General features: G+C 46.9%; 3 non-coding genes across 3 annotated transcripts; all 3 read right to left on the bottom strand.

The window, feature by feature from the left end:
- Positions 1–1,311: 1,311 nt before the first annotated feature.
- Positions 1,312–1,385, bottom strand: trnai-aau. Its single transcript has one exon. It is a non-coding gene; the product is annotated as a tRNA-Ile (tRNA).
- Positions 1,386–2,478: 1,093 nt separating this feature from the next.
- trnar-ucg lies at positions 2,479–2,551 on the bottom strand. The gene has a single exon. It is a non-coding gene; the product is annotated as a tRNA-Arg (tRNA).
- A 355-nt stretch (positions 2,552–2,906) lies between these two features.
- On the bottom strand, positions 2,907–2,980 carry trnai-aau. Its single transcript has one exon. It is a non-coding gene; the product is annotated as a tRNA-Ile (tRNA).
- Positions 2,981–6,402: the final 3,422 nt, after the last annotated feature.

Genomic DNA, 6,402 nt, shown 5'->3' with positions numbered 1-6,402 from the left:
ACGACTGCCCCCAGCCATGACAAATCTTCCCATTTCAGAAACTGGAACCAGCTTTAAATGTGATTAAAATAATGACAAAACAATCAATTCTCTGATCATTGACTAACTGATGAATATGAATGCATTTGACAACCCGCTACAGCAACAACAGAATAAAAGCACTAACCAGACCGATGAAAGGTTTCAAACATACTGAAAATGAAGAGTAGTATAATTTAAACTCACGTGATTCAAGCAGCCTCAAGCAGCTTTAAACCTCCGGCAGATCTCATCCTGCAGCAGCCTCCAGTAGCTCTCAGCGTCCAGCCGATAACCTCCAGCAGCTCTCATCCTCTAGGAGATTACAACCTCCAGCAGCCTTCAGCATACAGAGTCCTCCAGCAGATCTCAGGGTCCAGCAGGAAACATTCTCCAGCAGTTGTCAACCTCCTGCAGCTCTCATTCTTAAGCAGCTCAAAGCCTCCAGTAAGTCTGAGCCTCAAGCATCTCCCAATGTCCAGCATCCTCCAGCAGCACTCTGCTTCAAGCAGTCTCCTACAAATTACAGCGGCTGTCAAACAACAACAGGTCTCGGCGTCGAGGCGATAACCTCCAGCAGGTCTAAGCCTCAAGTAACTTTAAGCCTGCAGCAAGTCTTACCGTCCAGCAGATTACAACCTCCACCAGCACTCTGTTTCAAGCAGCCCTCAGCCTCGAGAGTCCTCCAGCAGCTCTTAGCGTCCAGCAGTTCTCAGCTGCTAGCAGTACTCTGCTTCAAGCAGTCTCCTGCAACTTCCAGCAGCTGTCGAATAACAGCAGGTCTCAACTTCCAGCAGCTTCAAGCCTCCAGGAAACATCCAGCAGCACTTAGCACCGCATGCCTGCTCCTCAAGAACTCACAACCAACCACGAGGGGACTCGAACCTGCAATGTTCTGATCCGAAGTCAGACGCCTTGTCCGTTAGGCCACGTGGTCTGGCCGAAGCTCCCACTTTTCACGAACGTTCGTTGGAGTCTGCTTGAGCCAACTGCTGGTGTTGGGTTGGTCACGTGGCTGGTGGATATTGCTTGATTGTTACTTGAAATAATTGATTGTTGCTTGAAATAAGCGCATGCCACAGCATTTCTCCCATGTATCACGCTCTTAAAAACGTAGTCCTACCTGCCACATGCACAGTGGATCCACCCACTAAGCCAGAGTATCAACTGCCAATGGAGGTCATAAAGCTTACGTGGCCCGATCTTTCACCTGGAAGTTGACAGAAGTTTTTTTCTTGGATCCCACCAAACAAAACCACAGTCTACCATGAGACAGCACCTTCCATACTGGAATGGCCAGTATGGGGATTGAACCCATGACTTTGGCGTTATTAGCACCACGCTCTGACCAGCTGAGCTAACCGGCCCACAACTTGTGCCTAAACCGACCCCTTTTTTTTGTCTAATATACCAAAAAAGAGGGTGGAAGAACTGTTAAGAACACAAGAGAAATGTGTGTTTACAAGAAATTACTTCAAGATAGTGGGAAAAAAAACTCTTCTGTTGACTTACAAAAAATGCTTTAAAGAAGAAATTTGCCACAAAACAATACATGGTGTGCGTCTTCTACTGTTAGGGTCGATAGGTGAGGATATAAAGCAGCAGTTGTTGATGCAGTATGCTGTGTCAGACTTTGGAAATGAGTGATTTATCCAGAAAGTAGCTGGAAAAGTGATTTGGAGATTGTAGCTAAGCATGTAATGTATTCATTAGCGTGTCATGTGTCAGTGAATTTTGTGGTTTGCTGTCATTTGTAGTTGCGTACATCACTCACCTGGAAGTTGGCAACTGCCAATGGAGGTCATAAAGCTTACGTGGCCCGATCTGTCACCTGGAAGTTGGCAGAAGTTTTTTTCTTGGATCCCACCAAATAAAATCCACAGTCTATCACGAGACAGCACCTTGGATGGCTGCTGGAATGGCCAGTATGGGGATTGAACACATGACCTTGGCGTTATTAGCACCACGCTCTGACCAGCTGAGCTAACCGGCCTACAACTTGTGTGTGAACTGATCCTTCTGTTGACTAATATACCAAAAAAGAGGGTGGAAGAACTGTTAAGAACACAAGAGAAATGTGTGTTTACAAGAAATTACTTCAAGCTGTACCAATGAAAGCCAACTCTTGGAAGCTCCTACTGATCAGAAGCCACCTATGCAGGTGGAGTTCCACCAACAGCCTGCATCCAAGTCGTGATTTTTTCACCCGTGTCGCTTGAGGTCATGGCATGTTATTGACTTTCTATGGTTGCTTCTAAGCCAAGACTACTGGAGCCTGGCACTGATAAGGCCAAGTTCATGGCTTCAGTCCCCAACCCGGCCATTCGAGCCTCGTTTGAGAACTCGTAGAGTCTCTGTTGAAGGACATGAAGTTGACAACAGCGTAGCAATTTTGGATGACATAAAGGAGCCGAGGTTGGCATGCTGCGAACGCATGCCTGCTCCTCAAGGACTCACAACCAACCACGAAGGGACTCGAACCCTCCATCTTCTGATCCGAAGTCAGACGCCTTGTCCGTTAGGCCACATGGTCTGGCAGAAGCTCCCACTTTTCACGAACGTTCGTTGGAGTCTGCTTGAGCCAACTGCTGGTGTTGGGTCGGTCACGTGGCTGGTGGATATTGCTTGATTGTTGCTTGAAATAATTGATTGTTGCTTGAAATAAGCGCATGCCACAGCATTTCTCCCATGTATCACGCTCTTAAAAACGTAGTCCTACCTGCCACATGCACAGTGGATCCACCCACTAAGCCAGAGTATCAACTGCCAATGGAGGTCATAAAGCTTACGTGGCCCGATCTTTCACCTGGAAGTTGGCAGAAGTTTTTTCTTGGATCCCACCAAACAAAACCACAGTCTACCATGAGACAGCACCTTCCATACTGGAATGGCCAGTATGGGGATTGAACCCATGACTTTGGCGTTATTAGCACCACGCTCTGACCAGCTGAGCTAACCGGCCCACAACTTGTGCCTAAACCGACCCCTTTTTTTGTCTAATATACCAAAAAAGAGGGTGGAAGAAACTGTTAAGAACACAAGAGAAATGTGTGTTTACAAGAAATTACTTCAACATAGTGGGAATATTCTGTCCCTCCTATTATTTCTAAGGTATGTTTTTTATAAGTTTGTTATATGGCGTGTCATAATCATTCGTTCTGTAATTAACTGTTGCAACATGTCAGAAAATATGTTTATTCCTGATCTTGTCTGGGCAAAGCCTGCCATCTAGTGGGTTGACAGGGTAACACCATGTTAGAGCGCAAGCGGTGGTTTTTCTCCCAGCACTCGACAGGGAAGGTCCATTTGGCTGTGTCTCTGTAAATTCCGGCATCTGACGCCCTTGAAAAGGCATAATCTGTAAGTGTGGCAAAACGGTTTATTGTTCCCACTTATTAGTACCTTGTTCAGCAAAGTAATGAGCTTTTTGTGTGTTTAGCGAGTTTGTTACATTACTAGCACAAGCTAGCTGTTAGCCCTTTGTTTAGCCTGCTAACATGAAGCATACCAGCATGTGGTGTTAGCTGTATTTCTTACCATCTCTGTATCTCTTGATTGTGTAGTGACTGTTTACATAAGTCAACAATAGTTAATGTCATCTTTGTGTATTTGTATGGAGAGTGAATACGCTGTATTCTGTTTCTGTTATTACAGTTTTACAAAAAAGGAAAATAAGGATCAGTAAAGCTCTGAAGAATGCCACGCGGTCTCCAGAGTGTTTACTGAAGCCATTTAATGTTTAGCTCGCTGCATAAGCTGGATAGAGACGTTCAGCTGAGGGCAGAAGAGTAAAAAGATTGTCCACGCATCAAGTGCACTGCCAGGATCCTGAGACACCCCAGCGACAGCAATCATGTCCAACCACGGGGACACCTCACAGCTTTCACAGCTGGAAGTCAGGTCGGAATGCAGATCAGCAGCTTCACGCCGGTCAAACAGCTCAGCAGCTTCACGCCGGTCAAACAGCTCAGCAGCAAGCCTTGCTGCAGCACGAGCACGAGCTGAAGCCGAAGCTGCTCGAGCAAGAGCAGAATATGCCAAACGCCAAATAGACATGGAGGTCGAAAAGGCCCGGATGGAGGCAGCGCTAAATGCTCTGAAGCAGGAGGGAGAAGCAGAAGCAGCACTTGCAGCTGCAAGGGTCCTAGAGGCTGCAGTTCTGGACCAAGCAGAGTCTGTGAAGCCACCAGACATTCCTGCCACAATAGCTGCGGCTGTCAGCCGCACTCAAGAGTATGTAGATACCCACTTCCACAATAACACTAATATGGAAGGTGAGTCAAAACACAGTAGAGAGCAAAAATGTGACTTAGACAACACCCACACTACAGGGCCGGACATATCAGCAGCAGCTGCGCGTGGGTACCCCCCCAGTTCTCCACCCGTTTGGCAGCCCAAACTTCCACCTCCCCATTGGTCCAACTATGTTGGAGCAGCCAAACCACAACGACAAGCAGATGTATCAGACCTCGCTGCCCTCCTCTCGCGTCGTGACCTACTGACAGCAGGACTGACAGTGTTTGATAACAAGCCAGAGACTTATCTAGCATGGAGATCTACGTTTCACAATGCCACTGAAGATTTAAACCTAAAGTGCAGTGAAGAACTTGATCTACTCACTAAGTGGCTTAGTGGGGAGTCTCTCCAGCATGCTCTGAGAATCAGGGCTGTCCATGTTAACAATCCAGAAACAGGTCTTCGGCGTTTATGGCAAAGGCTAGACAGGATTTATGGCTCATCAGAAGTTATTGAAGCTTCTCTGTTCAAACGCCTAGAGAGCTTTCCCAGAGTTACTCCGAAAGACAACCACCTTCTACAGGAACTTGCAGATCTCCTCCTGGAACTTGAAGCAGCAAAAAACGAAGGATATCTGCCAGGCCTCAGCTTTCTTGACACTCCAAGAGGCATAAACCCAATTGTGGAAAAACTCCCACATACCCTGCAAGAGTCATGGATCAAACAGGGGTCCAAGTATAAGAAAGAACACAGAGTGCACTATCCGCCTTTCTCCTACTTTGTCCAGTTCGTAAATAGCAATGCTGAAATGAAAACTGACCCCAGCTTCATCCTACAAAATTACAGCACTGGGCACATGAAGATAGAAAGGCCACTGGTGAGACAATCACATTTTAGAGCCCCGCTAACAGCAAACAAAACACAGGTTGGCACACCCAGCAACAAATCTAACACTCACTCTCTTGATCCCGACAAACAGTGTTCAGTACACATGAAGCCCCATTCACTTGCAAAATGTAGAGGGTTTAGGATGAAAACACTGGATGAGCGGAAAAGTCTGCTCAAAGGGCTTTCGATCTGTTACAAGTGTCTCTCATCAACAGAACACAGGGCCAAAGACTGTAAAGCTGATATTCGTTGTCTGGAGTGCAAAAGCGATACCCACATCTCCGCCATGCATGCCGGGCCACCCCCTTGGAGAAGTGGGAGCTTTGATTCTACACCAGAGGCACACGGCGGGGAGCCAGACATCCCGAGCTCCACAGTGACTACATCTAACTGCACTGAGGTATGTGGACAGGGACAACAAGGACGGTCTTGTTCTAAAATTTGCATGGTGAAAGTATATCACAGCACAGCACCTCAAATGAAAACGAAAATGTACGCAATTTTAGACGACCAAAGTAATGTGTCACTGGCCCGTTCTCCCTTTTTTGACATGTTTAATGTACATGGTGAAGCCTTTCCATACTCAATGAAAACATGCTCTGGCACAACGAACAAAACAGGCCGTAGAGCTCACGGCTTTGTCATTGAGGGTGTGGACGGAAAAGTGTCCATACCACTACCAACACTGACAGAGTGTAATCAGATTCCTGATAACAGGAGTGAGATACCCACCCCAGAAACCGCAGCTGCTCATCATCACCTAGCTCACATAGCCGCACAAATACCCCCTCTTGATCCCGAGGCAGATATTCTCCTCCTCTTAGGCCGTGATGTAATTCAGGCTCACAAGGTTCGACGCCAGGCAAATGGGCCCAATGAAGCACCTTATGCCCAAAAGCTTGATCTTGGATGGGTAATTGTTGGGGATGTTTGTCTCTCGGGAGCTCACAGACCCACAGTGAACTCCTACAAGACTAACATACTGGATAATGGCCGCCCCAGTTTTCTCTCTCCCTGTGGCAACAGAATCTACACAAAGGTGAAGATCACAGAAGAATGCCCCCTTTTTGAGAGCACACAGGTCAAAGATGAACTGGGCAAACACATCTTTCAACAAACTACTGATGATGACAAAATGGCACTCTCTGCAGAAGATAAGACGTTTCTGAACATTATGCACAAAGAGTTTGCTAAAGATGATGCAAATAACTGGGTCGCCCCCCTGCCCTTTCGTCATCCCCGACGTCGCTTACCCAACAA

The sequence above is a fragment of the Simochromis diagramma genome, unplaced genomic scaffold (assembly GCF_900408965.1).
Source record: "Simochromis diagramma unplaced genomic scaffold, fSimDia1.1 OVJJ01000374.1, whole genome shotgun sequence".
In the NCBI taxonomy this organism is placed as follows: Eukaryota; Metazoa; Chordata; class Actinopteri; order Cichliformes; family Cichlidae; genus Simochromis; species Simochromis diagramma.
The sequence above is the reverse complement of the archived record's forward strand: the minus strand, read 5'-3'. Positions and strand labels throughout refer to the sequence as shown.